Source organism: Ceratotherium simum, chromosome 24, assembly GCF_057802395.1.
Source record: "Ceratotherium simum simum isolate JZ-2026a chromosome 24, ASM5780239v1, whole genome shotgun sequence".
Lineage (NCBI taxonomy): Eukaryota > Metazoa > Chordata > Mammalia > Perissodactyla > Rhinocerotidae > Ceratotherium > Ceratotherium simum.
Genome location: NC_141923.1, coordinates 33,347,496 through 33,362,389, shown reverse-complemented (window position 1 = coordinate 33,362,389; position 14,894 = coordinate 33,347,496). Strand labels below are relative to the sequence as shown.

General features: G+C 43.6%; 1 protein-coding gene across 3 annotated transcripts in view; it reads left to right on the top strand.

Moving 5' to 3' along the window:
• Positions 1–14,894, top strand: part of SMOC1 (SPARC related modular calcium binding 1) — a 146,616-nt gene that overhangs the window by 387 nt on the left and 131,335 nt on the right. The window lies entirely within an intron of this gene.

Below are 14,894 nucleotides of genomic sequence, written 5' to 3'. Positions count from 1 at the left end.
GGAAGGGAGGTGTCAGACCTTGTCCCCCCCTCGCCTATTACCAGTACCCTGCGGGCTTCCTATTGAAGTTGCTGAAATATATCTTCCCCCATTGTCTCCCGCTACCCCCAGCCTTTCTTGTAGCACCGATTCTGCCTGCCCCCCGCTCCCAACTGTCACTGGTGGGTTTTCTTTCCTAATCTCTTCTCCCAGGGCATTTTGCCCCAAGACCCTTAGAGGTGCCTCCTGCGTCGGAGAGAAGCTCGCTCCACACTCAAGTAGGGCTGCCCTGTGGTCTTGCACTGCGCCCGGTCCCGGAGCGCTGGCATTCTTGGCAGACAGCGGGGGCAGCTCTGCCTCCAGAGTTTTAGGTTACCCGAGAGCCACACAAGGACCTTGTGTTGTTGTTGTGTTAAAAAGCGATCGCTGCTCGTAAAACCCACGGCAGATAATTTTAATGCTCCCTCCTGCTGGGCACAGCCCTGGAGGAGGGGTAGAGGTGGGGGGGCCGTGGAGAGGTAGTGCAGACGAGCGTGCAAGAATCTCTTCCCCTGGGTTCGAGGCTGGGAGGGAGGTTGAGCTACTTGTTGAACCTTGGTCCGATTGGAGTTTCTGAACGATATGAAACATGCCAATTCTGTGCACAGGACAGGCTGTCCAGGGCGTTGTAAAATCTCCTGAAATCCACAGCATTGTGTTCATTTCTGGTCTAGATTATTGCTCCCCCTACCCGGATTGGTCTAAGGAAGGATTCCACTGCCTTAAAAAATGTACTAGTAAACCACCTAGTGATTCATTTGACCAAACTTATTTAGACAATCTCTGGCCAAGAATTAGTTTATGTCAGGGCAGTGGTCTCGCAGGACAGCTGCTTGCTTAACCCGCGGCATGAGTCCCTATGAAAGGAGCTGGGATCTTTGTGAAAACAAGATTGGCTCCTTAACCAACTTGTACTTTCCTGGGTATCCTTGGGCCTAACCTCATTACCACCTGTTCAGACCGCAGGTTCTTTATTCATAGCTCTCCGCTATATGGGAATCATCTTTATAGCTGTCGTGGGTGGTGGAAAGCCTTGCAAAGTTTGACGAGCCTTAACGACTGCCCAGATGCTGGCTGATTACATCCGAGCCCAGCTATCACTGTGAGATCAGATTTGCAGCCACTTAGGAAAGAAAAGTGTTTGTCCCCGTGTTGGGCTGGCCCTTGCTTTTATGACCAGATGTGCAACAGCAGCAGTTAAAGTTCGGCAGATTAGATCCAGGGTGTGTCGTAAATCCTCGACAACAGGCATTCCCAAAGCTGGGGCAAGTAAGGGCTCCGGGAGTGACTTTTATGGATGCAGATGAGGATGCCTTTTAAATGAAGCTGCTTGGTTTGATATTAGGACTTGCAGCTCTTAAACTCCGAGGTCAGGAGAGCCATGGCGTTCCCTCCAATAATTAGGAACAGTCAAGACAGAGATGCAGACCAGAGCACCCCAGCTGAAATCTGGATGCCCGCCCACACGAGGGGCCGGAGACAAATGGTGGGGGGCTTGTTTGCTGTCGGGCATGTCTAGCATCTCAAGCCATATGGCTCTCTTTCCCTGCCTCTTGAAATTGGAGCAAGCAACTTGTAGGGGAAAGTTAGGGATGTCAGGGGAAAACAGGGACATTGGTTAGGTTTCCCTCCCTTTAGTTTATTAATTTGATAGAAATGATGGAACATAAGCAGGAACTATAAATAGGGTTGTGTATGTCCCAGCTGCATCTCCCTCCCCACACGCACACATACACACATGTGTTTAAAAAGTACCAAGGGGAAGCCACTGTCTTGAGCGTGTGTTTACCTGGGTACATTTATAGGCAACACTAATAACTGCCGTTTATGAACACTGGGCTAGGCACTTTCTGTGATCGTTTATGCTTATAAGAATAAGAAGGTGGGTCTGTTTAGTCCCATTTTGCAGGTGAGACTCAGGGAGGCTAAATGGCTTGCTTAAAACACTCATGGTGCATGTGCAGCTCTGAGAGCCAAATCCAGTTTATATGGATTTACAGGTTGTGTGCTTTCTGCACCACTAAGCAGCTGCAAGGAGTGTTTGTCCAACTAGCGATGCCGTTTCTAGTTCGTCCAACTAGGAAGAGATGGCTCAAAGAGAAAATACTGAACCCAGATGTATCATGCGAGTCTGTAAGAAAGCGTTATTAACAATATTTTTTGGTGTCTGTATCACTAAAGGGTGATGTCTTTGAGTTTCAACCTGTTCCCGAAGACTCCAGTTCTCTTCTCTGGCTTCTTGGTGGCCTCAGAAGTGTGGCTCTGGTTGCGAGTGGCAGCGTCACAGGAGGAGCAGAAACATCTGGCTTGTTGCAGTATTCCCTTGGGCACCCCGGTGTCTCTTCTGTTAATCTTTTGAGTGACAGAGGCTTAAGGATTGGCATCTTTTCCAGCTGGCTTTCTAGGAAACCGAGAGCGTGCCCTTTCGGTTTAACTTTATCTGGCTCACTAATTGAGCTCCCCCGAGGCCTAGACCCCAATCCTTGCCCCCTTATTTGCTTCCTGCCTTCATAAAATTCCTGACATTTGTGTGACTCTGGAAACCAGCAGCGATCAAATATCAGATTGGAGGCTATTATGTAGGGAGCACCTGATATTTTGGTCTCTCGGCTTTGAGCAGCCGCTTGGCTACCTGGGACGCTGGGCAGGATCCTTTTAATTACCGAGGAGGTAACCATTTCTTTAATCCTGCACAATTTACTGAAAATGTTTCAGGGGAGGATGGGATGGGGGAGGGGCTCTCCCGGGCTGGCGGAGTCTGGCCCATGGGCAGGCCAAGGCAACTGCCTGTCTTTTCTAATCCTTGTCTACCCTTGACGACTGAAAGCTGGGTGAGGGCAGGAACTGAGCCTATCTTGTCCATCTGTGGACCCCCAGAGCTCAGCATAGGGCCAGGCACCTGGTGGGGATGGATTTTTTGGTGTTTGTATTAAAAATAAATAAATGCAGATAATGCATGTTTAACAGTGAGTGGTCCACGGTTTCCACTTTCTTGGTGCTTCAGTGTGCCTGGAGGCAGGAAATAGATTTAAGGAGTTGAGAAATAGGAGAAAATGGGGAAGTCAAGAAATCGGAGTAAGGACTTTGATTTCTTAATTGTTTTAGGTATATTCTTGATTTGTTCTCTCTCCTTTCGCTTTTTGGTTCATCCTTCAAAACCCAGCTTGAGCATCACTCTCGAGGAACTTTTCTGCAGCACCCCCTTTAGGTTGGAATCGATCGCTCTCAACATTGAACAACTTCTGTATCTGGTTCACTTGTGTTCTAATTTGCTAATCCTTCTACAGTGAGCATCTTGAGATCAGGCCAGCATCTTCATCTTCTTAGCACTGACTCGTCCCTTTGGCACTTCGTATACGATCCTGTCTTGTTAAATGAAAAAACTCACAACCCCTTGAGGGCAGAATAGAGATCTTATTTGTCAGTGTGCTGGTCACACTGCAAAGCATTCTGTAAATATTTATTGAAATGAATTGGACTGTACAGTGATGTCCAAGCTGGACCCCGTACTCTCGTTTAAACTTGAAATTGGTTACTTACAAACAATTTTTTTTCCCCATTTTTAGGCTTTTGTTCTTGGTTTAAAAATAAGTGTGTGTGGTGGTTATGGGAGGTTTGGGGGAAGAGAGACTGAGCAAGCAAACTTGGATGAGGGATAGGCTTCAGCTCCCCCTAATCCCCTTTTTATCTTCCATTTGCCAAATGTGATGCAGCTTCCAGACAGTTCCCTTCCATTTGACTAGCTTTTTTCAGTGTCTGGACCAGGGTGGGTCCTTGTGTCTGCAGTGGTGCCCTTCTTATTATCTGTGTGGCTGACAAGACCCTTCTTTGTCACATGGGGGATTTATCTGAGATGCTACCCAGATGTTAGGCCGAGAACTTGACTTAAGCATTTTGATAGAGCTGATGTGAAATGTAAAGAAACGAAATTGAGGAGGACAGGAAGAGGAAACAATCATCTTAGAAATTCTTGGAAATGCAGTCAAATGGAAAACCCTTTGATATTGTCTCATTATCTCCTAAAGCTGAACATTCACATTTCTTTTGGCCCAGAGATTCCACTACTAGGTACATACATGTGCCCAAGGGAAACTCATGTCCGGAAGGAGACACATGCAACCATGTTCCCCGTACCACAAGCCTGGGAAGAGCTCAAATGCCCGTCAGTTGGAGCGCAGATGAGGATACTGTGATGTATTCACACAGTGGAGAATGACACTCAGTCAAAACAAATGAACAACAGCGACATGCAAAAACATGGATGAATATTGGTAATATGCTATTAAGCAAAAGAAATGCACCAAAAGATGCAGCATGACATCTTTTATAAACTTAAAAATAACTAAAATTAAAGACAAGAACGTTTAGGAATACATACAGCTGCAGTAAAACCATCTGAAAAGATATGAGGGACACAGGATCAGGGTGAAGTTGGGGTGAGGCAGGGGACAGATTGGCGGGGAAACCATATGGTTAGTGCAAATTAGGGTCAATAATTTCCTTTTTTTTTGTGGGGGAAGGATGGGTTTGAAGGTATTTGTCCATTAGTAAAAATCTAATAGCTGATTAAATAAAAAATAAAAGTGGGCCCTGCATGGACCACTGTGGAGTGTGTTATGAACCAAAGATTATGATTAATTCAATTCTTTGCACCTGAAGTCAGACAAATAAAAATTCCCTGAGCAGGGACTCCTTTCTTGCCTCCTTCTGCTCCCTCCTCCCCCTTTCTAGATGTGCACGTGGCCCTACCTAAAATACCACACTGGGGAGTGATTATTGGTTTTTATTTCAATTCTTGGCCAGTTAGACCCAGAGCGGGCCCAAGCCCTGGCATACATGTGTACATCAGCTGGCTAAAGGGCTTGCTTGTAAAGCTGAGCCGGTGGTGGGCAATCTACCCCCTCCCTTGCTCAGAGGGATCAGCTCTGTATATCTGAGTCCTCAGCCCTGCAGAGTAGAAAAGTTCACAAGCTGATGCTTGGGTCAGAAGCCTTATTTGCCAGTGGGGGTGGGGGAGGCGTGTTCCTGGATTGATGCCTGTCTTCATTCCGACCTCCTCCCTCTCCCTGCTTTGAAGAGCCTGGGGGAGGGGGAGCGTGGCCCTGCTTAACAGGTACAGGGCACCCTTTCTCTCCCGACCACATAGAGATCTATTGTTTAGGCAGCCAAGTTGCTGGCATTGCTGGGGCGTGGGGGTGGGTTGCTGTCAGTGTGGAGGGCCCCCTCCTTCCGGGTTTGTCACTGCAGAGCTGTTTGGGAGAGGACAAGGGTTGAGTTGCGGATGAGAAATCGATCGGAGCTGCTTGTGAGGCCTGCCAAACAGGGTTAGCATTGTACATATGTGCTCTGCATGGATCCTGAGTCACCGAGGGGAGAAGAGCATTGGATCTCCGTGAAGACTCCCAACAGCCCCATAAAGACCTCCGAGCAACATCGGTCATTATAGCAATTAATTGGATTTCCCTTTGCATCTGACTGACATCATTCTAAACTCAATCTCTAGATCACGAAATAATCTTACCTTTGGCAGACATCTGAGCTCATTAGGTGAGGAGGTCTGTGTGCTTCCGGGACATTGCCTCGGTTAATTTCAGCCTCCTTTTTTTGGAGCCAGAGTGGAGCAGTCTCTACAAAGCAGGAAAGGCTGCTCGGGAGAGCCCCTCCCACCGTCAGGGAGGACCAGGACTGAGTGAGGTTCCCTGAGATGACATGTCAGGTGCTTTGAAACCTGACAAATACTCTACAAGTGTGAGTGACTATGCCCCTCCCCCATACAAACTATTTCACTACAGCATTGATCTGATTCTATCAGATAAGGATTGAATGTGTTTTTTTTTTTTTTAAAGTATTGACAGAGGAGAAAAACTGGACCCTCTTCCCATATGGTTCATTTTTAGGACTAGATGAGCATTTTTAGGACAGTGCTGGGAGTTTTAAATATTTTTTGTGGATGTTTATTGTACATCTATTCTTGAAAAATTCTGCAAAGCGCCTGGGGAGAGAACACAAAAGTAGTAATAAGTAAGAGGGTGAGGTGGCGAGTGTTGTGAAAGGATGTGAATCACTCCTTAGGTACACGGTGCCACTGACCGCTCAGAAACAATGACTCCAGTGACTTCCCTCGTCAGCCGTGCTGTCCAGTAGAACTTTCTGCCAGGGTGGAAATGTTCGCTATCTGTACCATCCCATATAAGACACATGTGGCTGTTGAAGTTTTAAATGTGGTTAGCACAGCTGAGGAACTGAATTTTTAATTTAATTTGATTTCAATTAATTTAAGTTTAAATGTTAATAGCCACATGTGGCTAGTGGCTATCATATTGGACAGGGTTGGTCTCTAGCCAACGTGCCCCGCCTTACTTCCCATTGGGTACCCCCATATGCCTGAGACTTTGGCCACATTGAACCACATTGCATTTCCTGGCCTCCTTCTTTCTCCATCTCTGCAAACTCCTGCCCATCATGTGCAAGACTCAAAAGGCACCTCAGGGTCCTCCCAGCTTTGCCCCAGGTGGAGTTCTCTCAGCCCTCTATGCTTTGCTTACTGCTGGGACACGTGAGTCCCCGTCGTCCCTGTATTCTAGCCAACAGTAGGAAGGAGGGTAGTGGGGCAGCATCCACACAGGCTTTGGAGGGAGACAGCCCCAGGTTTGAGTCTGGCTCTGCCACTGTGAGCCTGGGCTAGTAATTTCACCTCTTGGGTCCTCGATTCCCTGGTTTGTCCAGTGGAGGTCATAGCATCTACATTCCAGGGTGGTCGGGAGGATGAAGTGGGATGTCTGAGCTTCCTATCCCTATCCCAATTCCTATTGTAACAAATACCAAAACTTAGTGGCTTAAACTACACCAATTTCTGGAGGTCACAAGTCTGACACGGATCTCAGTGGGTTAGAGATCAGCAGAGATGAGTTCCTTTCCAGAGGCTCTAGGGGAGAATCCATTTTCTTGCCTTTTCCAGCTTCTAGAAACTGCCTGCATTCCTTTGCTTATAGCTGCCTTCCACCTTCAAGGCCAGCAACAGCTGGTCAAGTCTGTTTCATGCTGCCATCTCTCTGGTTCTGACTCCTTTGCTTCCCTCTTCCCCATTTAAGGACCCTTGTGATTGATTACATAGGACCCACCTGGAGAGTCCAGACTGTTCTCATTTGAAGGTTAGCTGATTAGCAACCTTAATTCCACAAGCGACCTTAATTCCTCCTTGCTATGTAACACAGCAGTATTAGGATTAGGACCTGGGCATCTTTGGGGGGCCATTATTCTGCCTACCACATTCATTAAGGGTCTAATACAGTGCCTGGCTCATAGAAGATGCTTGATAAGTGGGAGCCATTATTAAGACCTGCGTCTATTTAGTTTCTCTCCCTTTAGAGTGGGAGTCTCTTAATGGTGGAGTTGCTTAATTCTCTTTACGGACTCTGTCCTGCCCAAGAACAGGTGCTTAGTAAATATTTATTGAATAATAGAATTTTCAATACATATAGATCGTTTCTTTCCTTGTAAAGATATATTGAACAGCAAAAAGAAGTAAAATGCAAGCCAGAATATGTAATCCCCTTTGTGCAAAAAAACAAAAGTTTGTTGTTGTATAGGAAAATCGGGTGGATTGTGTGTCTGTCATGCTGTTAATGGTGGTTATCATGGGAATGTTCCATTTCTATGAGATGTATCTTAGTAATTATTAAGATAATTTTGTTTACAATGAGCATCTTTTCATTTTAGAGGAAAGTAATAGAGATTAAAACATGCATGATTTAAAAAAAGCTCCAAACGTCTCTCAACTCAGCCTGATCCTCAAGTCACCCTTGGATTCCATCTACGTCTGACACAGTGGGCCTGTGCTCATGTTAGGCTTATTTTTAGGGTTAGTAACTGTTAATACTGGGCCTCCTATTCATTTCCAGCATGCTTTGAACTCAGTTTGCTTTAAAGGAGAGTTTTCAATTAATCTCAGCAGGACACAACTGTAAAGAATATATTTATTGCTGCTGGTGGGAATATAAATTAGTACAGTCACTTTGTAGAATTACAGTTGGAATTGCACACATGCTTTGACCTTGTAATTCCACTCTGGTATGTACCCTCGAGAAATGTGCTTAAATATATACAAGAGACATGTTTAAGGACATTCATAGCAGCATTTTTTAGTAGTAAAACTTTTTTTAGTAAAAAATTAGACACAAGCTCAATGCCCAACAGGAGACTAGAAATAGAAATCGTGGTATAGCCACATAATGGAGTACTACATAGTACTGAAAATGACTAATCTAAAGCTATACTAATTATTATGGATCAATTTCATAATTAAAATATGGAGTGAAAAAAGGCAAATTATAGAAGAATGCATATATTATGATGCTATTTATATACAGGTTGAAAGCATGCAGAAACTATATATTGATTAGGAGTGCACACATATGTGAACAATGTAGGAGAAAATTAAGGGCAATGCTAACTGAAGATCAGGTAGTGGTTACCGAGGGTGTGAGGGCAAGAGGGAGAGAAACACGTTGGAGGGGACAGAGAAGGCTTGCAGTGAATTGGTAATGTTCTATGTTTTTAAAGTGGGTAGTGAGTACAGGATTTTTTAAATTCCTTTTTGTATGTGTTACATAATACGTCATAAAGTTTTCCGTAAAAGATAAAAATGCATTTGGATAGATCATAAGAAAGTTTTAAGAACAAATAATGTCTTCTGCTCCGTGCTGCTGATCATGCTTTTCCTTTCAGGGACGTTTGACCTCCCCTCTGTCTACCGCATTGCTGGCCACCTCCCCCCACCCGCCTGAGACCCTGAGGCCACGCCCCCTCCCTTGAGCTCAGGTCCACGGGCAGGCGCGGCCTTGTTCTCTGCCTCGGCCAGACAGTGCTGTGTCCTTTCTGCTCAATCTGAGCCTCTGCTCTTCTCATGGTACTTGCTGTCCTTGGATGCTTAGGGATGAGATCAATCATTTTCTCAAATTTACTGGCCGTTGGTTTAGAGTTGCCAGAGTTGGCAAATAAAAATAGTAATATAGGATTGCCTAAATTGTAAATTGTATAAATTTGAATAATTTAATAACGTAAATTTGAATAATACAATGTAAAATAATGTAAATTGTGTACATTTGAATTTAAATAAACAACAAATAATGTTTTATTATAAATATGGCCCAAATAAAAAATTATTTGTTATTTTTCTGAAATTCAAATTTAACTGGGTATCCTGCATTGTATCTGGCAATCCTACATTAGTTCCTTTTCTTTTGGGAATCATCTGTCCAGATTTTTTGCTAGTTTTTAAAAGAGGGGTGGTAGTTGTTTTTTTTTTCCCCCTACCTCACTGATTGACTTGGAAGAGTTTTTTTTTTTTTTTAATACTAAGGATATTAATCTGTTTTTCTGTCATGTCTGGCAAATGCCTTCCATTACGAAAAGGCAGTGATTTCAATCTACTACATTTCACATCTTTATGTAGCTAATTTGTCATTATGGTTTCTGTCTTTGGTGTCAGGATGAGAATGGTCTTCCCCTACTAAGATTAACGAAATTAGGGTTAATACGTTTCTGAAGTCTTGAGTTGCACAAGCAGCAACAAAGACACCACACAGGTCACCCATTTAATGTTTGATGGGAGTTATACAGTATTTTCTGAGAGCTGTGCTTCTTACTGTAATTGTGTGGAAAGGGAGCTTGTCTTGTTTCAGAAATTCCCAGTAACATTTGCAAATAAGGTGTGTCAACTGGAAGTATTCTGTCAAGGTAATTACTTGGGAATTTATATAAAAAGTGTTATTTTGGGTCAGCAGGCTATCCTAGAAATGACACTAGGACTTTGGCACAGAATTTAGACTCTCCTTCATTTTTTTTTTCCCACCATATTAGGGATTTTTTTTTTTTTTCATGAGGAAGATTGGCCCTGAGCTGACATCTGTCCCCATCTTCCTCTATTTGGTATGTGGGATGCTGCCACAGCATGGCCCAGTGAGTGGTGCGTATGTCCACACCTGGGATTTGAACCTGCAAACCCTTGGGCTGCTGAAGCAGAGCTGTGAACTCGACTACTATGCCACGGGGCCGGCCCAGTGATTTTTTTTTGTTGTTGGTGTCATGATAGTTTATAACATTGTGAAATTTCAGTTGTACATTATTATTTGTCTGTCACCATATATATGTGCCTCTTTACTCCTTATGCCCCCCCCACCCCCCTACCCCTCTGGTAACCACTAATCTGTTCTCTTTGTCCATGTATTTGTTTATCTTTGACATATGAGTGAAATCATACAGTGTTTATCTTTCTCTGTCTGGCTTATCTCACTTAACATAATACCCTCAAGTTCCATCCATGTTGTTGCAAATGGGACGATTTTGTCTTTTTTTTTTTCTTTTTTTGGTGAGGAAGATTAGCCATGAGCTAACATCTGTTGCCAATCCTCCTCTTTTTGCTGAGGAAGATTGGCCCTGGGCTAACATTCGTGCCCATCTTCCTCTACTTTATATGTGGGACGCCTGCCACAGCATGGCTTGATAAGCACTGCATAAGTCCGTGCCCGGCGTACGAACCTGTGAACCCCGGGCCGCTGAAGCAGAGCACGCGAACTTAACCACTACGCCACCGGGCCGGCCCCTGATTTTGTCTTTTTTTGTGGCTAAGTAATATTCCATTGTATATGTGTACCACATCTTCTTTATCCATTCATCAGTCCATGGGCACTTGGGTTGCTTCCACGTCTTGGCTATTGTGAATAATGCTGCAATGAACATAGGGGTGCATAAGTCTCTTTGAATTGTTGATTTAAAGTTCTTTGGATGAGTACCCAGTAGTGGAATAGCTGGGTCATATGGTATTTCAACTTTTAGTTTTTTGAGAAATCTCCATACTGTTTTCCATAGTGGCTGCACCAGTTTGCATTCCCACCAACAGTGTATGAAAGTTCCTTTTGCTCCACATCCTCTCCAACATTTGTTGTTTTTTGTCCTGGTAGTTATAGCCATTCTAACAGGTATAAGATGATATCTCATCGTAGTTTTGATTTGCTTTTCTCTGATGATTAGTGATGTTGAACATCTTTTCATGTGGCTGTTGGCCATCCATATATCTTCTTTGGAAAAATGTCTGTTCATTTCCTCTGCCCATTTTTTGACCTGGTTGCTTGTTTTTTTGTTGTTGAGTTGCATGAGTTCTTTATATATTTTGGAGGTTAACCCCTTGTTGGATATGTGATTTGCAAATATTTTCTCCCAGTTGGTGTGTTGTCTTTTTGTTCTGTTTGTAGTTTTTTTTTTGCCTTGAAGAAGCTGTTTGGTCTGATGAAGTCCCATTTGCTTATTTTTTCTTTTGTTTCTCTTGCCCAAGTAGACATGGTATTCAAAAAGATCCTTCTAAGACTGATGTCAAAGAATGTACTGCCTATATTTTCTTCTAGGAGTTTTATGGTTTCAGGTTTTACCTTCAAGTCTTTAATCCATTTTGAGTTAATTTTTGTGTATGGTGAAAGATAATGGTCTACCTTCATTCTTTTGCATGTGGCTGTCCAGTTTTCCTAGCACCATTTATTGAAGAAACTTTCCTTTCTCCATTATATGTTCTTAGCTCCTTTGTTGAAGATTAGCTGTCTGTATATGTGTGGTTTTATTTCTGGGCTTTCAATTCTGTTCCATTGATCTGTATGTCTGTTTTTTGTGCCAGTACCATGCTGTTTTGATTACTATCGCTTTGTAGTATATTTTGAAGTCAGGGATTGTGATGCCTCCAGCTTTGTTCTTTTTTCTCAGGATTGCTTTAGCCATTCGGGGTCTTTTGTTGCCCCATATGAATTTTAGGATTCTTTGTTCTATTTCCATGAAGAATGTCATTGGGAGTCTGATTGGGGTTGCATTGAATCTGTAGATTGCTTTAGGTAGTGTGGACATTTTAACTATGTTTATTCTTCCAATCCGTGTGCATGGGATATCTTTCCATTTCTTTATGTCATTATTGATTTCTTTCAATAATGTCTTATAGTTTTCATTGAATAGGTCTTTCATCTCCTTGGTTAAATTTATTCCTGGATATTTTAGGAATAAAAATATCTTTTTGTTGCAATTGTAAATGGGATTGTATTCTTGAGTTCTCTTTCTGTTAGTTCGTTATTTGAGTATAGAAATGTAACTGATTTTTGTAAGTTGATTTTGTACCCTGCAACTTTGCTGTAACTGTTGATTGTTTGTAGTAGTTCACCGATGGATTCTTTACAGACTCTCCTTCATTTTTTTTTTTTTTTTGTCAGGAAGATCAACCCTGAGCTAACATCCATGCTAATCCTCCTCTTTTTGCTGAGGAAGACTGGCTCTGAGCTAACATCTATTGCCAATCCTCCTCCTTTTTTTTCCCCAAAGCCCAGTAGATAGTTGTATGTCATAGCTGCACATCCTTCTAGTTGCTGTATGTGGGACGCGGCCTCAGCATGGCTGGAGAAGCGGTGCGTCGGTGCGTGCCCGGGATCTGAACCAGGGCCACCAGTAGCGGAGCGCGCGCGCTTAACCGCTAATCCACGGGGCCGGCCCCTCTCCTTCATTTTTAAGTCCTTTCCATTCATTTTTTTTTTAAACTTTTTTTTTTATTTTAACCCCATCAAGGTCCATTTTATTCAACCAATTTATTTTCTTCTTCTTTTTTTTTGTGAGGGAGACTGGCCCTGAGCTAACATCCGTGCCTATCTTCCTCCACCACATGTGGGATGGCGCCACAGCATGGCCTGACAAGCGGTGCGTTGGTACGCACCTGGTCCGAACCCAGGCTGCCAGCAGCGGAGCGCGCACACTTAACCGCCATGCCACGGGGCCGGCCCCCTTTCCATTCATTTTAAAAAACTTTTCTATTATGAAAACTTCCAAATATAGACAGAAAAGAGAGAATAGTATCAGGAATTCCCATGGAACCCTACCCACCTTCAACAATGAACAACTCCTGGCCAATCTTGTTTCTTCCACCTCTGCCCCTCTTCCCCTGTTCAGATTATCTTGAAGCAAGTCCAGACATTGTATCTTATCATCTGTAATTACGTTCATATATACATATATCTTAAAAAGAAGGACATTAAAAGAAACCTAAGCACAATACCGTATCACAACCGAAGAATATTAACAATAATTCCTTACTATAATATGATATAATTCAATCAACATCCAAATCTCCCTGATTTTCTCTCGAATATGGCTTTCTGTTAGTTTGAATTAAGATCCGAGTAAGGTCCACGTATTAGCTTATCTGTATCTTAAATCTCTTTTCATCTACGAGTTTCCCCTCAACCTCCTTTTTACTTTGTAATTTATTTGTTGAATAAACAGGTTGTTCTAGGATTTTCCACACTAGGTTTTGCTGATTGCGTTCCCCTAGTGTTGTGTTACATGCTCCTCTCTCCTTTATATTCCTTGTAAAATGATAGGTAGATCTAGAGGCTTGATCAGATACAGATTTGACATTTGTGTTGGCAAGTGTATTTCATGGGGGTGGGTGTGGACTTCTCTCAGGAGGCACATAACGTCTGTGATGTTAGCACCAGTGATCATCATTTTGGGATCCATTAATTTATTAGGAGCTGTCACTCATTTTTAAACAAGTAACAAGTTATGCTGAGAAGGGCTCCTAACTTTTGTTTAGCATTGTCATCTTTCTTGTCTCTGGTGTTGCCGTGGAGGGGTGCAGAGGAAGGGGGCTTAGGTGCCAATGTTCTCCTCTCAGCAGTGGCCTCCTTATGGAGGCTGCGTGTGACTGCAGGGCTTCAAGAGGGAAGCTGCCCTGAGTTCTAGGTTGGTGGCCAAACCAAGGGGAGTCTCCTTGGCTCCTGGTGGAAGCAGTAAGGGCATGAGGGAGCTGGTTTTATTCTTTAGTGCTGATTGGGAGGCCTTTAAAGTGTACTTGTGGATCAGCTTTGTATGTGGTCTTTGCTATGTAGACATCAGTTGGGAATTTATATTATAAGAAACCGATACCACATTTTGAACTGGCTTACCCAATGAAAGGGATTCACTGGCTCAGGTAATAGAAGGTACAGGTACAAGGTGGGTTTCAGGCTTGGTTTGATTCAGCGACTTTAACGTGTCATCAAACACTCAGTGACTTTATGTCTCTCCTCTCTGCCTTTTGTGTTGTCTGTTTAATCCTAAGCCTAGCTTTTCATGGTGGTAGGATCGCTGCAGTGAATCCATGCTTCATAGCTAAACATCATACTTTCTAGAAGAGGGAGAGAAAATTGGCTTCCAGTAGCCCTTTCAGAAGAGGGACAACCTTCATTCCTAGATGCTCTCAGAAAACTTTGGTTCTTAGCTTATTGATCTAAATCAGATCAAATGCCCATTCTTTTAACCAATCCCTTTGGCCAGGGGAGTGCCATGCTGGAAGTGACTTAGGCCTAGATTCCTTAGATCAGCCACTGTAGCAGGGTAGGAGGTAGGATACCCTTTTCTGGAGCTGGGGGTCAGGTTATTCCTCCTCCCTCCTCCTGACCACAGGGCGGTACAAGGTGGGAGAGTGGAAGGGATGCTAGGGCAACAAGTGCAGTGTCCATTTTGGGGTTTGTAGACCAGCAGAGTGGTAGTGTGGCATGCGTGGTGACAAGTGTGCTGGACATTGATGGCCACAGCCCAGAGAGGGAGATCTCCTATCACTGTGCCATCAGTTCCTTCCTCTGTTAAAGGGAGAGGAAATGACTTCCAAGGTTACTACCAGGGCAGACATTCCAAGATTAGGAGCTGATAGGAAAAAGGGAACATAGGAAAAACTTGGACACTTTCAGAGTAGAATTAATAGGCCGAATGAAGATGATTCCAGGAGGCCCCGCAATGAGATGAGCATGATCGCATAGTTCCGCAGTTGGAAGGAATCTCAGGGACGCCTTCCTTTTATGCACGAGGCAAGG